Genomic DNA, 21,879 nt, shown 5'->3' on the forward strand with positions numbered 1-21,879 from the left:
AGTTCGATGATCAGTACTACAGCGAAAATCATGAGTCTATAGAGGTAAAGTATAGGGTACACCTTCTTTTGTCTTTATTATTGCTGTTGTTTCTTATGACTCATTTCTTAACGCGGAGCCGTTGCAGATTCCTGCAAAGGGGTTGCCATATACAGGGGGTATTTCAAGATGTCGTTTTTCCTGGAGGGCACACAGCAGCTAGGAGGAGAGAATGCAACGGATGTCCACAGCCTTCCTATGACCCACTCAACTTCTCAACACGTGTTTACGGGATGATCAGGCTGAACACTTGCCCGCTATATATGCAAGGCTAAACCCACCTGCTGCAACGTCACAGCCACCAGCATCGCCACCACCACTCACTTACTACACCTTCCTTAAGTTAAATGGCCAGCAAAACAGCACTGAGGTCCAAAAACTAATACAAAAATAAATACGTACACTTGTGCTTGGGGAACATTCTGCCACAGGAATTTTGCGAATACGTGCTACATCAAAGAAGTTACATCGGTTAGAACATCGGTTCCAGCTGGTTTAAATTTTTTGTGCGGCCTCGCCATTCTTCTCCCACACAGTGAGGGGAAAGCGTATAGCCCGTCGCCGCGACTGGTTTAGACCAATCAAAGAGCTGCGTGCTACGTGACGTCACCGATCGGCGACTTTGCGTCACTGCGCGCGAAAGGAGGATTTGTCAAGTGTAGGAAAGGAGGTGCGGCGCGGTACCGTGCAAGTGCTGTAATATTCGGAAAAAACGTGATCGCCGCGGTCTACTCTACGAGTTGTCGAGCTTTCTTGGGGGTTGTGAAAAAATGAGGTTGGAGCCATGGTTGACTGGTCCTGTTTATAAGCTCACCGAGACGTTTAGCGGTGCGATAAAAAAAAGAGAGTTTTAGTACTGCGTACGCTGCGTACGTGGCGGCGTTGCGTACGTAAGGACGCCACGTTCTGCGTAGTGCGCATGCGCAGACCGCAACGCGCACGTATCGCGTTACGTACGCAGCCGCTACGTACGCACGCATGAGATGCGTGCATGCGTACGTATGAGCTGATCGCGCCGCTCTCGAACAAGTTCGCGACAGCGCGAGACTTTGTTTTGCAAAATGGCGGCATCGAAGGCAAGCACCGACCGGCTCTGTGGCTTAAAATATGGCCATAATCTGGCTATAACACTTGGATTGGCTCACATTGGCTGTCAACAACACGTGCTTCTATTTTGATCTACCAGACGACGCAACACGCTTCACGCTCGTTACGTACGCGGGTACTACGGCGTACTAAAAGCCGATTAGTGGCAAAGGACGCCACGTAGCGCAAGGCGCTTGCGTGATGCGTACGCAGCACCATTCTGCAGTACTAAAACTCGCTAAAGATAGAATCTGACCACCTCGTTCATGAACGAGCGGGGCGCTTGAGATGAGTCGATACGGTAAAGAGCGCTGCATATCGTATCGTCTGGCTATACACCCCGATAGTAAATGTACCCTTCCCCCCCCCCCTCCCGCACGTACCAAGCTACAGCCTCCCCACGTCCTCTTAACGCGGCGGCGCTCTTCCCATTAGCGTCGAGAAAAGCCGCGCGCTCTCATTGGGAACACGCCGCGGCAAAAAACACGCGGCCTCCGCTGATTGGCCGGTCGCATTAATAGAGGCGCGAGCAATTAGGATTAATGGGCGCGCTTTCATGCGGCGACGCGTCACCAGCTGGCCCGTCTGGCGATGGTCGCGTGCTGCGACGACTGTGGTCTATACAGACTCCCTCTATAGGGTAAACCGGATTCGAGCGCGAACCGCGCCAAATTACGAATGGATGGCAAATACCATACGTCACAAGAGGGGAGCGCCCCCCTCTCTGGTTATCAAGGAGTGGCGACGCTGAGATCACCGTTGCAAGCAGTCGAGCACACAGATGCAAATGGTCACAAAAAATAACTACGTAAAAGCTCATTGTGCGCGCTTACCTTTTTTTTTCTCCGTATACACGTGACAATGACCCGTAATGACTGCTACGTGAGTCAACAGAAAAATGAAACTACGTCCATTTTTTTCTTTCGTTTCCTTCTTGCAGAACTGCGAGTTACTGCAAAAGCGTACACCCATTTACTGGACATTAGCGAGGTTGTAGAACTGCGACGGTGAGACAATTGCTGAAATGGAGATCATATTTTACGGAAAAGTTGAAGCATCGATTTTTAAGGCTGCCCCCCCCCCCCCCTACCTCTTTTTTTGTGAATTATTAACAAAGTAATACTACCAGCGGCTCATATTGATAGGAACGGCGGTAAGGATGAATCACCTAGACGTATCATCACCACGTTGATTTGATGTCACGACACTTACGAAAGAAAAAAAAAGAGGAATCGCTCGTGCACAGAAGCACGAAATGGCCACGCCCACATATTGAAAAGGGTATAGAATTTTCCGTTATTCTTGTGGTCAAGATGCGAGCTTGAAATAATTATATGCGAGCTTGAATAGATTATATGTCTAACAAAATCATACTTGACATGGTATACGTACTTTTATGTATTTGATGTATTGTATACATACAATCCGTTGTTTGCATGGAACAATGCTGCAAGATACTGCAAATGACTTATCACAAATATGTTTCCTTCTTATATTTTGTTTCGATTTTTTTCCTTGTATGATTGAAGTGTACTTATAAAATATCTGCTTTGTTAACACAATCTGTTCCTTTAAATGCATATTTATTTAGACCCCCTACTAGCCAGTGGCTATGGGTCTAACCAGTGTTGTGTATTTTCATGTAATAAGAGAACTTGAAATAAAATAAAATGAAATAAAAATAAATAAAATGAGGGCACAGAGACACCAGCAAGGAACAGCTAGGCACGCTATAGTTCATCAGTGGAAAGCAGACCCGTAGCCAGGATTTTTGTTTTTTCGGGGTGGGGGAAAGGGGGGGGGGCTTCTTTGGATTTGAAGCGGGGTTGGGCAGACAGATGTATACTCCAGTGTCATTTTGTGCTCTGTGTGTCATAGCTAAAAAATTCGGCGGGGGGGGGGGGGTGTGTGTCACGAGTCATGCGTGCCACACACTGGCTACACCGAGTTACACCACTGTTGGTGACGACATGCCCAGCTGTTAACTTTGCCACGCCACGGTAGACGCGTGCTTATACGAAAACGGTTGGGTCGGTGCTTTCAACGTTCAATGACCTCGTTACCTTCCTTTCTCGGCGTGCAGAATTAAGAAGACATTCGTATAACAGTCCAGGACGGCAGTGCCCATTTGCCCAATGCGAAATCATCCACAGGGTGGCGACACGTCGTGCACGTACCGGGTCCTTGAAAAGAAGGAAGCCATAAACTCTGTCACTCGTACACAGACGTCTCACGGCGCAGTATATAGTGCGGCGTTTATGCATAACGCATTCCAACGCGTGCTGCCAAAGTGGCGCCAAGGCCGGTCGCGCCACTGCGGGGTGTTAGAAACGAAAGGGGGGAGAGGGGCAAGGGTGCTGGCGTTAGAGCTTGCGCCGACGAGAGACAATGAGTGTCGACAGACACGCCACTACAGCTTGTAAACGCGAAAAAGAAGAGAGAAAAAAAAACGCGCACTCAGCAATTTAGGCATGCATGCAATTGATTGATTGATATGTGGGGTTTAACGTCCCAAAAACACTATATGATGATTATGAGAGACGCCGTAGTGGAGGGCTCCGGAAATTTAGACCACCTGGGGTTCTTTAACGTGTACCCAAATCTGAGCACACGGGCCTACAACATTTCCGCCTCCATCGGAAATGCAGCCGCCACAGCCGGGATTTGAACCCGCGCCCTGCGGGTCAGCAGCCGAGTACCTTAGCCACTAAACCACCGCGGCGGGGGGGGGGGGGGGGGCATGCATGCAAGGACCAATTAAAAGATCTGGAGGGCCGAATGCACGATGCTCTTTTGTTGGCGAATACTATTTTTGCGGATTCACAACATCAAGATTTGCTGACATGTTCTATCGGGAAACGATACTACAGCGTAGGAAAAAATTTTGTGACTGTATGCCTCGGGACTGAATTCTTAATGTTTCGTGTTTGTTAAGTGCATTTTAGACATTGGGCAGCCATGGCTTCGTAAGGAGGATATTTTACGATAGCTTAAATTTAGGCGAGATGATGCATAGCTTTTCTGAACCTTAGAGCTCAAAATCAGAAATTCGTAGGAATGAGAGACACGTAACGAGCATTTCACTCACCTCACTTACTTCACTCACTCGCTTTCTGGGAATACTAGAGCACAAAACCAAACCTTCACGAGAACGAGACACACAGGGTGAGTGAGACCCGCCGAGGTGGTCTAGTGGCTAAGGTACTCGGCTGCTGCCCCGCAGGTCGCGGTTTCGAATCCCGGCTGTGGCGGCTGCATTTCCGATGGAGGCGGAAATGTTGTAGGCCCGTGTGCTCAGATTTGGGTGCACGTTAAAGAACCCCAGGAGGTCTAAATTCCCGGAGCCCTCCATTAAGTCGTCCCTCATAATCATATGGTGGTTTTGGGACGTTAAACACCACAAATCAATCAATCACAGGGTGAGTGAGTGAGTAAGGCCCAAACAACGAAACGTTCCTTTCCTTTGACCGCGTCCTCTCCTTACGTGAGGCTTCCTTACAACCAAGTACCGACGGAGGAAGCAAGCGTACTCTGAAAGCTCCCTTAACCCGTCCTCGCGGGAGGAATGGTTGCCGCGCTCCTGCGTTCGAGATTATCGAATATAAGCTTTGCTCACAAGCGCTTATTCTGTAAAAAAAAGTTGGGTCACCACATCACTTCCAAATTGAAGTGTTAATATAGAGACGCGTGTACGCTTTCTTCCAACTACGATTACTGAATGTGAAAAGCCACTGTAGTCGAGCGCAAAACGTGGTGCATTCTAGCAACACTGAAACGCCCCACGGAGGAAGGAAACAGGTTTTTCCTTTTCTTCCTCCGTGGTGCAGTGCACGCACGCTCGCCGCTGACGTCTCCCCACAGGGGTGGGGTGAGAGGGTTGCCTCGAAAACGAAAACATCACGTGGGCTAGCTGTGAGGCGAAGCGCTCGTTCAGGGCAAGGAGCGGACCTAAGGGCGCACGAAGGTAGCCCCAAAGCAACCTTAAGCTGAGGAAGCGCCAAGGAAGCCTTTACCGAGGGCTCCTCAGTGAGGAAGCTTTCAGAGTGACATAAGGCGGCCTCACAAAAATGAAGGCTTCCTTACTGAGGAAAGGAACGTTTCGTTGTTTGGCCCTAAGTGAGGGAGTGAAAATTTAGCCTAGTTAAATTTCTGCTGTGGAATCCCAGATGACTTTACTGAAATGCGACTTCAAGTTAAGCAGAAAAAACGCAAAGAGCGGCAGAAAATGAACAAATAAAAAAGAGACATCATCCCATTCTTACAGATTAAGAGAGCGTGACTACGCTCGTCGACGAAGGCAGCGCACTTTTCATAGCTTCGCCTTCGTGACACTTCCCGAGACAACATGAGAGCTCATTCGCGAACGGTATTTTTTTTTTTGTTCCTTCTACGCTTTTTACCAAAGCGGGTTATAGTATGGTTAACAGGCTTTTTTCCTGTTTACGCAGATGCCTCGCAGAGCACGAACCCATGCTTCTCTTTTGAACCGTCTGACGCATTCGTTTTCGAGGATGAAAGAAATCAGTTTATTTATTTTGCCTGCGTATGTTTACACGCGACTGAACCGCCGGCTACAGGTTGTCTGGAAGTCGGAAAAGGCACACGTGTTGGTATTATTATTATTTTTTTCAATAGGGGTGCTCTGCGCCGCGTCAATAGGGGTGCTCTGGCTACACCGAGTTACACCACTGTTGGTGACGCCATGCTCAGCTGTCATCTACCGTGTCATGCTGGGCATTTTCGACGTTGGGCAGCCATGGCTTCGTGAGGAGGATATTTTACGATAGCTTAAAATTAGGCGAGGTGATGCATAGCTTTTCTGAACCTTGGCGCCCAAAATGAGAAATTCGTAAGAATGAGAGACACGTAACGAGCATTTCACTCACTCACTTACTTCACTCACTCGCTTTCTGGGAATATTAGATCGCAAAACGAAACCTTCACGAGATCGAGACGCACAGGGTGAGTGAGACCCGCCGAGGTGGTCTAGTGGCTAAGGTTCTCGGCTGCTGACCCGCAGGTTGCGGGATCGAATCCTGGCTGAGGCGTTTGCATTTTTGATGGAGGCGGAAATTCTGTAGGCCCGTGTGCTCAGATTTGGGCACACGTTGAAGAACCCCAGGGGGTCGAAATTCCCGGAGCCCTCCACTAAGGCGTCTCTCATAATCAAATGGTGGTTTTGGGACGTTAAACACCACAAATCAATCGATCACAGGGTGAGCGAGTGAGTAAGTGAGTGAGTGAAAATTTACCCAATCAAGTCTCTGCTGTGGAATCCCAAATGTGTGTGCATGTGTGTGTGCATGTGTGTGCATGTGGAATCGATCGCTAATCCGGGCCTATGCATTTTCCAGTAATACCTCGAAAGGCCCATGTACTGTGTCATATTGGTGCGCGTTCATGAACCTCTGGTGGTCGAAATTTCTAGAGCCCCCACTATGCGGCGTATGTACTTACCGAGGTTACGGGCCTACTGCGAACCAAGACATATCGGGCCAAATGCGAAGGGGTAGACACGGTATACAGTGCGTGTGGAGAGGAAGAGGAAACTGCCGAACACTTGATAATGTTCTGTAAAGGGCTTCACCTTATAGTTCAGGATGATGGCGCAGAGTTCTTCAAAGCACTGGGATTTAGGGACAGCGAGGGCAAAATAGACTTTAAGCGGGTAGACTTAACTAGAAGGAGGTTATCTGATTGGTGGCTAAAGTCAAGGCACGAGTGAAAATTGAACCTTTCACTGCAAAGTACGAGTCCTCAACCTCATTATTTAAAAGAAAAAAAAATCAAGTTGTTGGTTCACTAAGTATTGCGGCTTGGTGGCGTTAGCCGCCGCCTGATCTAAAGAGTACAGCCATATCAATTCATCCACCCATCCATCCGTTAGGGGACATGAAATGCCACATATTATTTTCTTATTATTAACCTTAGATGCCTAATCGGACAAGAAAAAACTGACATTCGGCGGCAACGCGAACAATGTGAAATATCACCAGCGAACGATGTCGTCATAACGGCATCACTGTGACATCACAAAAGTGCAGTCACGCGATCACAACAAAGCCAATTGTTCAAACGGAACCGCCGACTGGAACTGCCTCTGCTTTGAGAAGGATGAACGGAAGGTCTCTTGTACACGAAACTTGTACATAAACAAACGAAACAAAGAGAACAAGTAAGAACAGTGTAAATTTTACAAATGAGCCCTAGAACCCCATTTGTGTCAGTGTATCCGAATGTAACAAGTTAAAGAAGCAATAAAGTGTATCGAACACTTCACATTTCCGAGAATGTCACGCGTGGATGCGCGTACTAGAGTGGGCACATCGTTAGTACGGAACAACTAGAAGCTCCAGCTGTACCTTCTTTACTCTGAAGATACATGTGTGCCATCGTCGAAGGAAAGCATCTTCACCGTGCCTCTCCAGCTGCTCATCGAGGTAGTTCCACACGATGAGCCGTGATTTATGGAGTGCGGGATAGGCGCTTTTGTGAGGCCTGCGGCGTGCTGCCGCATAAATAGCGTCATCGCAACAGTACGTGCAAGGTGTGTCTAGAAAAATTGCTTAAAGATTTCAAGTACTTCGTTCTCAACTATGGAAGAGCAGTGAGCCATCCCTCGAAAAATTAATGAAGAATAAACACAAAGCCAAGGTGGAACACTGCGACCCTATCACTGTTGCTGTGTTTAGAGAAGGGTGTTTACGAATTAGAGTGCCTGGTACTCTACTATGGGAAAGCATAAAGCCGTCCCGACGGCCCCACACTAAATCAAGCCGTGTTGACAAATATTACGCCGTGACCTCGTTACTATGGGAAAGTAGTGAGCTGTCCTGATCATAGAAGACGCTCAAGTGGCTTAACCACGTTTAAGAGAATTTTATTTCTGAAAAAAATCATACATACACAGAAGACATTTCCGTGTTACATTGTTCCTTCTCACGACATGTTAATATATCTTAATATACATTCAAATGCACAGCAGGAATTGTTTGTACCTGTAAACAGAAATTCTAACGTGCATAAAGAAAACTATGCTCGGGGGCACGTACAATTCATGAAAAAGAACGAAAAACAATATTTAAGAAATGCGTATAAGAATGAATAAATACTTATACAATACTCAATGCAGGTTCAGTGAATGCACAAACCCTAGCCTACCTTCTCAGTAATGAAGGCAAGGCATGGACACTTTGTTCTTTCTGAGAATAATGAATCGTGTTGACCACCGCAGGAGGAAAGCTTCCTCCCCCAGAATGAATAACTGTTCGTTCAGATGTGTTAGCATCGCGATTGTTAAGCGATGTAGCGGAGGAAACATGGCCCTCTGAGGGCGTCCCCGCAGGCATGCCAGTCCCCTCCGCTTCCGCAATACAAAAGTACCAATGCACATTATATACCCAACAAAAATGTCTCTGTGCCGCGACTGCCATTGCATTCTCACGTGAAACATGCTGGTCACCAAATGCCAGAAAGTGCGTGCCACAGGACATTCGTAAAGTACATGATTTAGAGTTTCCGTCCGGCCGCACTGCGGACATGAGGCGGAGGGCGCCACACCCCACGCCGTAAGGCCGTTGGCAACGCTTGCCATTCTCTCAACCGTAAGTGAAGTCTCGGACTTCAGCAGGTAGGGTGGTGGTTTTTATGAACCAGCGTTGACATTTACGACATTTCTTGCGCTGAACATCATTTAAATTTTTTTACAGCAATACATTCACATATTTCAGTGGGTGACATATCCCTTAGTTCACAGTCTGGTAAGTTATGTGTTTGGAAAAAAATGTTTTACGATTTCGAGTACTTCGTACTCAACTATGGGAGAGCACTGAGCCATGCCGCTAAAAGACCTGACATTTGACACAGACTGATCATAACCTGACAATGGGGGCCTATGAAAAAGGCTATTCGTGTTTCAACGTAGCCGTATGAGCTGCCCCGGGAGAGCATTGTTATGAGGTCGTAGAATCAGTTCTTCTAAGTGGATCAGTGCAATCCCAAGAGTGGCGTTTAAAATTAACTCCACCAGCTACAACAGCTCTTTAGCTCAAAGGCCTCCTTTGCGCTAAAGAGTGCTATAAACTGTGGTAATAGCGACGCATAATTAACGGGTTTTCGATTAATGTGCGAGACTAAGCATTTCGTCGGCTACTCTGACGTCATTTTTTGCATTTGGTGAGGTATCTCAGGACATTATAGAAGGAAGGGCACAGGGCCATTAGCTTAATAAAGCATGATTCTTGGGAATATAAGTACATATACTGTGCTAAGGTAATGGACACTGAGCAGAGTCATTCATTACCTTTCAACGGGGCACTTTATATTTCGTTGCCGATGTCGTATAACAATATCTATCTATCTATCTATCTATCTATCTATCTATCTATCTATCTATCTATCTATCTATCTATCTATCTATCTATCTATCTATCTATCTCGTGCTTTAATTAACGCGCCTCAGATTCTGGCGCAAAAATGCAGAACGGAACAGTGGGAGACCTTGCTCGCCTGTGAGAAAAACGAGGCCCAAGTCGAGCTCCTGCCAAGACTAGGCGCGCCAGGCTGCTGAGGCCAGCGGAGCCCTGGACTATAGGGGCCCAACCCACCAGCTTTTAACTGTTCCTTTTTAGCTTCGTTTTCCTTTAATAAACATTCTCCCATTCCCTTATCGTGCATCTATCTAGCACATCGGGACATCAGGATAAAGCATCTGCAGAGTACCACTGCGCCGTTCCTACATACATAACCTCGGCCAGCTGTTGCTCGACTCGATGTCCGGTCGTCCCAGCTGTGTTTAGCGGTGCAAAGCTGCGCGTGGCAAACCACGCACGAAAGCAAGTGGGGTCGGAGGCGCAGCTCACTGTAGCGGGGGTGTCTGCAGAATGGAATCCCGAGGCAAACGAAGCCGCCAACCACAAGGTTGCCGGACGAGAAAAAAAAAAGAAAAACCATGAAGAGGAAGAGAAGACACGCCTGACGAAAGGTCGCAAGCAGCTGCAGACCGATGATGCTCGCATCACTGCTTTTCTACCCCCTCTCTCCTCTTTTTCTTCCCTTCCTTACGCGTTTATTTGGTTTTTCAGCTCGCGCGCACACTTGTACTCCAGCTGCAAAACGGCGTGAACCTCTCTTTCCCACCGCCTCTCTCTCTGTGTTGACAAAACCATACGACCGGCCACAGCCAAGCTATACGGTAGGGCGTAGCCTCCTGCTTTTGAGAGACATACTGGGACCAACACGACGACACGGAGTGCTAACTGCCCCCCAAAAATGAGTACGCGAATACGGAGCAAGTCATATTAAAAAGCGGATCTTCCAGCAATTCACGTTCAAAAATAAAACTGAGTAAACGCGACGAAATTTTGAAGAGTCTACGAGGCACAGCTTTCGTGTGTGGGGCGTCTTTCATTGCGTATTACATCTCTCTTTTTTTTTGTAGTAGCACCAAATGTATGCCATGGATGGAGATGGGTTCTGGAGCTTTTACGCGCAACACACACTATATGATTCTGAGACGCACCGTAGAGGGCAAATCTGGATTCTGGTGCTTTTACGCGCAACACACACTATATGATTGTGAGACGCACCGTAGAGGGCAAATCTGGATTCTGGTGCTTTTACGCGCAACACACACTATATGATTGTGAGACGCACCGTAGAGGGCAAATCTGGATTCTGGTGCTTTTACGCGCAACACACACTATATGATTGTGAGACGCGCCGTAGAGGGCCAAATCTGGATTCTGGTGGTTTTACGCGCAACACACACTATATGATTGTGAGACGCACCGTAGAGGGCAAATCTGGATTCTGGTGCTTTTACGCGCAACACACACTATATGATTATGAGACGCACCGTAGAGGGCAAATCTGGATTCTGGTGCTTTTACGCGCAACACACACTATATGATTGTGAGACGCACCGTAGAGGGCAAATCTGGATTCTGGTGCTTTTACGCGCAACACACACTATATGATTGTGAGACGCACCGTAGAGGGCAAATCTGGATTCTGGTGCTTTTACGCGCAACACACACTATATGATTGTGAGACGCACCGTAGAGGGCAAATCTGGATTCTGGTGCTTTCACGCGCAACACACATTATATGATTGTGAGACGCACCGTAGAGGGCAAATCTGGATTCTGGTGCTTTTACGCGCAACACACACCATATGATTGTGAGACGCACCGTAGAGGGCAGATCTCGATTCCTTTCGGCAGCCCGGAGTGTCTCCATATCTAAGCACACGGGCGTTACGCGGGTGCACCGGCTATAAACTATACTTCTCGCTGCGCAAACTTCCACCGAAACACGATGAAATGAATAATGTAAAGATATAAGGTGCGCAGCATGACGCCATATTTAACACACGACAAACTACTCGCGCTTTAAACACAAAATATTGGGCATCAGGCCAAAAATAAAAGGACAAGAAAAGAAACAAGCGCATGGTCCGGTATTACAGACAAAAAAAAATACTGGGGCGGGGCGAAACGTTTAAGGGAGGGTGTTTAAGGTCTACGAACGCCGTCGGCGTAGGCCTAACTTGTAGGCTTAACTTGTAGGCCTAACTGTCGCTTTCTTTTGGGTGTGCTTAAAAAAAAAAAAGTGGTTAACGATTCAGAGTACTTGGTAGTCTACTACGTGAGAGCAAGACGCCGTCCCACATAGTCAACAACGCTATACAGTATGCTCACATAGAAAGAAGGCGAGGCGGCACAGTATTGTGTTTAGAAAAAGTGGATCACGATGTAGAGTGTGTTTAGTAAGAGTGTTTAACTATTTCGAGTACTTTGTACTCAACGATGGGTGAGCAGACAGCCGTCCCTTCTAGAACATGTTTTCTGAGACGAACGGGGGGGGGGGGGGGTTAGAAAAAGGGGGTAACGATTTAGAGCACAGGGTACTCTACTATGGGAGAGCTTTAAGCCGTCCCGTGGGCCTCAACGCTGTTGTATAGAGGTTTAAAACTGTGGAGGCGGCATTGTCTCGAACGGTAAACCAAAGGCTACAAAGGTTAGCAGATGCGTTTCCAAGCAGTGCTGTGTCAAATTAGTTACATTACAGCAGATACGCACGTATGTGCATCTGGTTCTAGATAAGAAACCTGAGCGCCTTGCAGAATTTCGGCGGGAATTCTGACGTGGCTACTAAGCCAAACATGACTTTTTATGCAGTAACGACGAACCTTTATTTAATTTATAATCTGTATATAGCATGAACCGGTGGCGAGCAATAAGATTTACTCGATTTCGGTAAAACGTTCCCGTTTATAAAGGACCGCGAAGACGACACGGCACGGCAACAAGCCGATACCCTTGTATACGTCGTTTCGCCCCTAAAGTGTAAACAGCGCAGTTTCGCGCCAACTTCAAAGGCAACCGCTACCACGTGGCGGGTTCCGAATCACCCGACCAAGTTTCCTAGATGAAGGAAGTTTCATCTAGGAACCTCACACCCGACACAGCGCCGCCGGTGACAAACGCCAGCCGCGCAGAGCGCGCGGAAATGGCTCGTGGAAATGACACCACCGACTGGACACACAAGGCACACGTAAACACACACGTGCACGCACACACACACAAAACACGAGTGCGATCAGATAGACGCGCACACGAAAGGGGCTCGTACAAACGACCACCGCAAAGCGCTGTGGCCGAACGAAATGTTTTCGCTCGTCGCATTCCGCGCATTCTACGGGCGATCATTAAAAGGAACGCATAAAGAAAGCACGATTACGCGTTGCGTATGTCACGCGTCTCGTTTTCCGAAAAGGTCGGCGTATGTGTGCGTGCGACCTCGTGTATGGTGCATTCAGACAACGGACCGAATCCGGATTTGTCGTGGACGCGGACAGCTAATCCGCGGATGGTCCGCCTGCAGGCGCATCCACACGACGGACGGTGTCCTAGGGGAAAACAGCCGGATTACCCTCGACAGCAGATTCGGCGCTCACCTGCGCCCGCTGGCAGCAGACCGGTTTGAGAGTATTCAACATGAATGCCCGCAAGAAGCGAAGCTTGGCTGCGATGTCTGTCGTGTTGTGACAAATGAACGAGTAGTGTTATTCTTTCAGGAGAAAAGGGAGTTGCTAGCAGGATATTCTTTCAACTACATTATTCCCCACTTGTAGAACTTCTAAATGTGTCTACCGCCTTTTTTTAGAAGCGGCACGTCGCCGGTTGCAAAAGTTAGAATATTTCACCACCATGACGGCTAAGATTAATCTCGCGTGTTGAGCGACGGCGGCGACATTTCCCGAACCACCAAAAGTGATTTCTGCATATTTAATTACCTGAGAACAAAGCCTCCGGAAACTAAGTAAACAATGCTCAAGCGTAGATGATGCCGACCAGTCATGCAGCTGTCCGCGAGCCATGGAGGACATGCCGCGAGCAGACGGAAAGTGTACTGGTTGCCACCGACCCCAAGCTTTTCCGCTGAAGTACCGGCTCTCCCCCGCCAGAATCCCGATGTGAGAAACAGGTTGGGTTCATCCGTCCGCGAGCCGCGCGGACGAGGGGAATCACTGATGTGAGGTCACGTGACGCGCCGTCCGTCCCGCCACATCGGGATTCGATCCGTCGTCTGAATGCACCAGTAGCGATCATACACGCTGCGTACAGCTGTGTTGAGTCATGCCATCGCTCCAGATGTTCGGAGTGGGGTTCCGGAAACGACCACTCCACTAGCGCTCGGCCGAAAGCAGGCGGATTGGCGTTAACACTCTTGAGGCCTTCTTAATCGACAGCTCCTTTATATATTTCAAAAAGTGGCTAGGTACTCGTACTGCTTGGTATGTACACTTACTCCTTAATACTGCCTTCTAATAAATTCTCACACTACTCCTTAATAGAGCGGAAGGGGTCGAAGAAACCTGCGACCCTCCCGCCTCGTTCTCCCCGCCCATACAAGCAGTGCATGGGAACCTTAGGGCTCCCTTCATCATTTTTCTCAGCACTGACTATCAAATAATGTTGTCAAGTCATGTTATGTCATGCCATGTCATATGTAGGCACACATCAACACACATGGCGCGATGTGTGTCATGTTAGCACGTGCCTGTAGTGTGTGCACCTACATTTGCCCCGTCTTTTATGTGCGCTACAGGGTAATATACTGAAGATGTGTTAGAGCAAGTCCGCATGGCACCCTTCGTGAAAGCCCATGAATGTCGCCAGTACACACACGGATTCTTTCACGAGTACGCGCTGCCCCGCACTCTTAGGAGACCTATTACCCCGCCCGTAGCCCGAAAGTTTCCCCCATCCCTCAAAAATCTTCTAGGGGAGGAGGGTGTCTTGCCGAAAGTTTATCATGAAAATACCTCCTTTTCTAAAGCAGTCAAGGACTCCCAACAGTCAAGGCATTCAGCGTGTAACCCTTCGAAATTAATACATGACAGCGGGTATTCCTCTTACTGTGCGCATACCATGTCTGAGGTCACATCGAATGCTACTGTGCATTCAAGCCTAATGTTACTATTCCACGCTGCACAATTCCACACTGCGTATAGTGCGTCAGAGGCGCAGTGCATGAGAGAGGAGAGGGGGGGGGGGGGGGTCGGACGGAATGTCTTCGAGGAAATGATTCACGCAGGGGCAGCATACGGTTCACGTCAAGCGTGAATGCCTGCAGAGCATTCCTTGTGTTTATCTCTCATTTGAGAGAGAGAGAGAGAGAGAGAGAGAGAGAGAGAGAGAGAGAGAGAGAGAGAGAGAGAGAGAGAGAGAGAGAGAGAGAGAGAGAGAGAGAGAGAGAGAGAGGCCCCGGTTTCCTGCAAGGCGAAGGAATCGTGTTGCGATTGGGCGCGCCGCGTTTGACGAGCCGGAGCGACAGACTCCGCCCCGTTGTCTTATCCGCGTTCGCGGCTTATCCCCTTCGGGTTATCGAACGAGCTCACCCCTGCCGCATTCCCGAGAGGGCCGAAAGATATCAGCGGGCATAAGGAATGGCATTCTGTTAACCGGCGGCGGGGGTCTGTTTTGTCCAAACCAGCAGCAGCCTGCTATCAAAACTGTCAGTCATGTCTTTTCTTTTGAACAAGGTTTCGTTTCTGTATTAAGAAACTGGACGTAATGTGTTGGCTCACATGTATTGGCATAGAAAAGAAGAAAGCTTCCAACCCGCTTTTCTTCCCCCACACTGCTACGCCGATGTCATGGCATAGCGGTAACAAGTATTGAGAGAACACGAATAATGCTAGCGCGCAAAGCATTTGGTTCAGTGTATGTAAGAGCTGCTTTATTTTTATCATCGAACGCTTTGTCTTGCATACTTACATTATACAGTTATCTTGGAAATCGCGTACTAGGCAGATATACTGTCAGCGCAGTTTAGTTGGGCGTGTTTACAATTTCGCGAGAAAATGTAGCCGCAATGGTTGAACTAAGACGCAATACATTGGCGTCCGCTTGTCTTGTGACTTTGCTCTACCAGCGTTTTTATTTTTCAAAAAATATACAACACGCTCGTTGCTGTCGCAGGCACTAAAATAAAGTATAACAATAGTGTATCGCGCTGTTTACGCTTCCTAATAAGCAGCTGTCTCTAAACGAAGGTATCGCATGTTTGCAGACAGCGATTCATAACTGTAATCTTGCATAACAGTGTGAATGAGCTAAGGTGCCAAGGCGGTGCAATGTATCGATTCATATTGTTATGTTCCGATCTATTTTTATCGACGAACTTACCGAGCGACTGGGCGATCTTGATAACTATAAGGTGGAGTGTTGTTTGAATTCATCACCGTCGTTGCTGAATGATTTGTTCCATCCAGCCCAACTTACAACTCTCTTGTGCTGTTAGAACGAACGGCATAGCGAAAAAGAAGATTATAATAGTTACTTCATCCCAATTTATATCTGGTTCTCACGTTCTTACGGGGTGTGTCGACGATGTGGTTAGTCTATCTCCCCGCATTCACCGAACGCTGTGCTCATCGTGAGCTTTCTCCGCACGCGTTCAAGTACGACGGTGAAGCTATCTTTACAACACTCATGATCGAAAAGCAATATTTTTTTCCTTGTGTTTTTCTTTAAATCGAATCTACAGAAAAGCCTGCTTTGGAGCTACTTGGAGCACGTTAATGTAATAGAAAGAGCCGCGAATTATTACAACAAGACAGGAGATAAACTTAAATATTAAGAAGCACTACGCACATATGAATTTCGCTTTCAAGGACAGCATGCTTACTATACATAACTGACGTTTCGCGCCCCACAGCGGGCTTAACCATAAGTTAGACGGGCAACCTCGACGTTTTCAAAACGAGAATTTGTTTGGCTACCCTTTCAAGGCTTCACGTCGTCTTCCATAACTTGTATAACTATACACCGAAGACCACAAACACCAAGCTTCATGAAAAGAAAGAGAACATCACGTTTTTGAATAACGCCTTCGTTTCAAGATCGCACAAAACCACAGGTGGCGTTACGGAAGGCTAGCCTTGAAATAGTATTGGTTAAGTACTTGTAGCGTGACTATGACAAATTTAACCTGTTCCCACTTACAGTAAAGGACCACCTCGATTGACCATTATAGCATTAAACTACCCGTTCGGTCGTGACTTCTGCAGCACTGGAATCCCTAAAGACGCAACCGGCGCTACAGTTACTTGCAAAGGCGATGGCCGCTCTACTGGCCCGGCTTGCAGTTTACGTAACCATACGTGCAAAACTCGTTTCGACGAGTCAGGAGGCGCGTTGTGCGAACGCTTCATCCAAGCACTGTTCCGACCGTATAACTAGTATAACTACGCCCTCAACGCATGGTCAGGCACCTCGCTTGATACTAGAGAGTTTTAGTACTGCGTATGCTACGTACGTGGCGGCGTTGCGTACGTAAGGACGCCACGTTCTGCGTAGTGCGCATGCGCAGACCGCGACGCGCACGTATCGCGATACGTACGCAGCCGCTACGTACGCACGCATGAGATGCGTGCGTGCGTACGTATGAGCTGATCGCGCCGCTCTCGAACAAGTTCGCGACAGCGCGAGACTTCGATTTGTAAAATGGCGGCATCGAAGGCAAGCACCGACCGGCTCTGTGGCTTAAAATATGGCCATAATCTGTCTATAACACTTGGATTGGCTCACATTGGCTGTCAACAACACGTGCTTCTATTTTGATCTACCAGATGACGCTACACGCTTCACGCTCGTTACGTACGCGGGTACTACGGCGTACTAAAAGCCGATTAGTGGCAAACGACGCCACGTAACGCAAGGCGCTTGCGTGATGCGCACCTAGCACCATTCCGCAGTACTAAAACTCTCAAATAAACGCCCGCACGGATGCATCCAAGTGAGTAGGGCCGTTAACTAAAGCGGCGTACAAGCGTTCCATCTCAAGGCAATGATTAGTAAATAACAAAGAGCGCACGGAGCGAATGTCTTTAAAGCTTGAAGAGGAGTTGCCCCATGGCGAGAATTGCACGGATGATTTGACGATGCGCGTACAGCCGTAACAATGTGGTAGTCCGTCTAACTGGGTTAATGTATGCCTTTACTCCACAAAGAGATTTAAAAAAAAGCTAAGTAAAGAAGCACTGAAAGCAGTCACGCGCGGACATAGGAATAAGCGCGTAATATAACCCGGTTGTAGCTGTGAGCTTCGTAAGCGATGAATGAGGAGCCGAAGCTTTCACACGGATGAGTTGGTTTAACCCAAACGTTGGTTTAACCGAGCGTCAACCTCCCATTCACGAAGGAAAAATGAGTGAATAGTTAAGTCAGTCTAACTAGGCTAATGTGTATCGACCTCTCCGAAACGAGCGCGAAAGAAAACACTCAACAATGAAGGCAGGCCACGTGGCGCACAGTTTTTCTTTCTTTCTTCCTTCCTTTCTTTCTTTCTTTCTTTCTTTCTCTCTTTCTTTCTTCTGTGATTCTTCAAACACTGAAGGATCAATTTCAGGCCTGAGCTTCAAACCAGGTATAAACAAATACTTCCAAGTTACCGAGGCGAATCAGGTATACTACATAAGCCTGGAGCACGTCGTAAACTAGAACATTACAACCATGACCCAACAGCTGCGCCTCCATGCGGCATTTCGCAGGAACCACACCGAATTACCCAGAGCCGAACGTAAATGCGTGATCGTAATAACGACGCGCCACACACGCAGTGTCTTAACTATGCTAACCAATGCTGACCTCCACGTTGAAAGTAACTTGTATAGTAGTAAACGTTAACCACCCGAGCCCTCGGCAAAACCGGTCAGGATCGCTCGTAGACTTGAAAACATGCTTGAAACGGGACGGCTCATTCTGTAGAGTCGCTGCGTATGTGCGAATAGCCGCAGAGCCCGAACCAAGACGAGTTATTTAGCGAGAGGACGGCTAATCATAACAAGGTCCCGTCCCTAATTGCTCGCGCATCCGTGTCACACTACGCTGCGCTCGTACATGTGGCGCCCCCTAGGAGAGAGCCCCTGCTGGAGGGGGCAGTGTGTGCGCGGATAGCTCAGGCTTGTCGTTAAAGCGGAGCTCGCGAGGAATGTAAACACGACCGAAGGGGGGCGCTGGAGATGCCGTCGGCAAAAGCCAAAGGGAGACACAGAAGAGAAACCGAGCAACAAGACAAGCCAAGCAGCTTAGCACGCCTGCCAGCTTGCAAAAGGAAATATTAAGGAGCAAGTAAAGAAAGTATATATTACGCCAAAGCCAGGGACATACACAGGGACACTACGAGACACAAGTCAAGAGCCTGCATGTCGGGTGACGGGAGAAGAGATTGGAAAAAAAATAAAGGAAAGATCTAAAACCGGAGGATGTGACCGTATCCTTGTCTTTAACTCCATGCCGCCGCCCTTCCCAGAGTCGGATCTCTCTTGCGAGATGGTCCCGAGGCAAGGAGATGGGTTGAATGGCATCACGAATTACTACGAGAGTTGTTTTCCTTTCCGTGAACTATATCTCTGCCACGAGCGCGTGCCGGGGTTTGTTGACGTACGCTTTTTTTTTTTTTTTTTGCCTGTAGAAGTTCTGCGGGTTAACGCCCGCTATTCCTGGAAGCCCCTTGCGTAGTGCACACCCAATGTCATAGGTCTGGCATGGCGTCTTTAATGTCTAGCGGCTGTAACGCCATTCCTTTTGTGGTACACACGGAGTTCTGATTAAACCTTGCCGCCCTTTATAGTGAACTCGTACAAACTCAACTTCCCCATGCTCTCTGCTGAATAATAACGACTAACGTAGCGAAACACATAGATTACGCTGTTTGTAAGCGTTTATTTACCTTCGTACGTGTTGTTTTGGGTTGCATTCATTAATATGCAAAGCCAGCTCACCCAGCAAACTACCCTTGGGCTAGAGAACTTGTCTTGATGACAGCAGCGTTCCGGGAATGTTGGGAATATCAACATTTTGACACCAGTGGTTTTTTTGGTGATTCATTGTCGAGGTTGTGGCTGTCAAACCACATTTAATCTTCGCACGATTGTTTTCAATGGCAGGACGCATTTTCGAAATCACTCGACGGCTCAGGCGATTGCTAAACTATAGGTGGTGAGTGCGTCAGTTACCCTTCACTGGCCCTCACCGACGAATCGATTTGTTTGGCAGCGACGTCATCTGATTGGTAACTTTCTGTATAGTTTATTGCCATTACTTGTCGCGAATGCGTAGTCCGCTCTTTCAATACATAAACCAGTTCAGTGGCGCAATAAGTTTAGTTAGGTGCGGCTTTTTAGGTGTCTTCTCTCACGTGCATGTCTTCATTTACTTTTTGTGTGTGTGTGCGCAACCATACTGAACTAATCACTTGTCTTCGTTAGGGCAGCCCTGACGATGGTATCTGTGTTGGGCAGCTCAATACGTCGCCTAAAAAATTTGGTCCGGATGCTTGCCCCTCTTTTCGATTTCGGAGCTCTTAATGTCACATACTTCCTTCTTCTTTTTTCTTTCTTACTTTGTTTTTCTTTCATCTGTATAGTGTATTTTATTGCTGTTCAAGACAGCGCGATCAGCCGTTAAATTGTGACGCGAAACGGCATGACGTAATATCTATGGAATGCGGAACAGAGCCGTCTGCTTCTGCGCTTGAAGCGAATAAAGAAATGAAAAAAGAAAAAAATGAACAAAGAAAGAACTTGGCCCACAATGTAGAAAAGTGAGCATTAACGAGAGGACAAGGGAAAAAAATAGACTGCACACGACGCAAGCTTTGCTCTACAACACTGACCTCTAGGACGGAGTGTAAAAGAAACAAAAACAAAACTAAAAAAGACGAAGTAAGGAAACATGCATGAAAGGGCGTTGAGAAATAGCAAAAAGATAAAAAATGGCGGAGATTATCGTGGAAGGGACCGCATTCTTTCTTTTCATCCAGTTTTCAAGGTCCCTTATGCAGTCTCAAGTGAGGCGAGAGTGTCCTTTTTTGGCGGGCATTAAGAAAAAAAAGAAGTAGACGGATAAATAGATAGATGCAAGTAGGAGGTATGAAGGCGGCGGGAGGAAGATGGGGCGGGAAGAGGCGACGGCGGAGGGGGGGGGGGGGGGTTCCCATTTGCCGAGGAAGTCGGTCAATCAAGAGATACATTGTTGCCTTATCAGGCGCGCCGAAGTGGCTCTCAAAAGACGCCCGCGGCATCTAAGGCTTGGACGATAAAGGACCCCCCACTGTTACCAACACGGTGAAGAAAGGAGCAGCTTTCCTCTCGGTGCTCCAAACGCTTCTCAGCCGTACGGGTCTGCAAAAGACCCACGTGGTGAAGTACACATGCCCCCTGAACGCTGAGTGAAAAGGGAGGCCATTTTCTTCTTTCTTGGGGTTTCGAAGAAGGAAAGGGGTGTCTATCAAGTTCAAATAGAACGGCTCCCAAATGCTTGCTCGGAGGTCGCATCTGAGCAGAAATTTATACATCCCCTCCCCACAACCTAGCACACTCAATCATCGTTATCATCAGCCTGACTACGCCCAATGCAGGGCAAAGCCCTTCTCCATGTTTCACCGACGAACCTGGCTGGTCCTGCGCATACTGCAACGACGTTACAAGCCTAATTACGCTCCTGCTTTAAACTCGCGCGTTTGCCTTCTCTTGGAATGCATTCGGTTACTCCAAATGACCAGCGGTCATCCTGCATTCACGTCACGTATATAGCATGCCCAATGTACTCTTCTTGTTGATTACGACTAACAATACCGATGTACCGCTACGGATCAAATTTATCGATTATGACTAGCTTTCTTAATGCGATCCGCAGGATGTAGCCAAACACTTTTCTTTGGATTTGAGCCCAATCACACTTCTTGTTGATTACGACTAATAATACCGATGTACCGCTACGCATCAAATTTATCGATTATGACTAGCTTTCTTAATGCAATCCGCAGGATGTAGCCAAACACTTTTTTTTTTATATTTGAGCCCAATCAGGCTTCATTGCGATTAGCAAAGCAGCGTATGACACCGATATAGGATGTCCTTAAGTCCCGATAGCTCCCGTAATGATAGCCGCTCTGTCCTGTTTCCGTGCCTCAAAGATAAACATATATTCGTCCTTTACATGCCCGTGGTTCGAATCCGAGTGCCATGTGATTCTCCACTGCACTTCTTTATTTACAAAACAAAAACAAAACTAAAAAATCGCGTATTGAAGAAAGAGTATGAAGACGCTAGGGGTGCTGCCTTATACCGGTCACCAAAGGCCGTACTGCAGTTTCTCACAAGACTAGGATTTACTAACCTGGTGCAGTACCTCGCCACTATGTCCCAGACGAATGCACCAATTAACAACCACCAACACC

At 47.7% G+C, this 21,879-nt stretch overlaps 1 protein-coding gene across 1 annotated transcript in view; it reads right to left on the reverse strand.

Moving 5' to 3' along the window:
- Window positions 1-21,879, reverse strand: part of LOC119163836 (uncharacterized) — a 151,444-nt gene that overhangs the window by 98,928 nt on the left and 30,637 nt on the right. The window lies entirely within an intron of this gene.

The sequence above is a fragment of the Rhipicephalus microplus genome, chromosome 9 (genome assembly GCF_043290135.1).
Source record: "Rhipicephalus microplus isolate Deutch F79 chromosome 9, USDA_Rmic, whole genome shotgun sequence".
Lineage (NCBI taxonomy): Eukaryota > Metazoa > Arthropoda > Arachnida > Ixodida > Ixodidae > Rhipicephalus > Rhipicephalus microplus.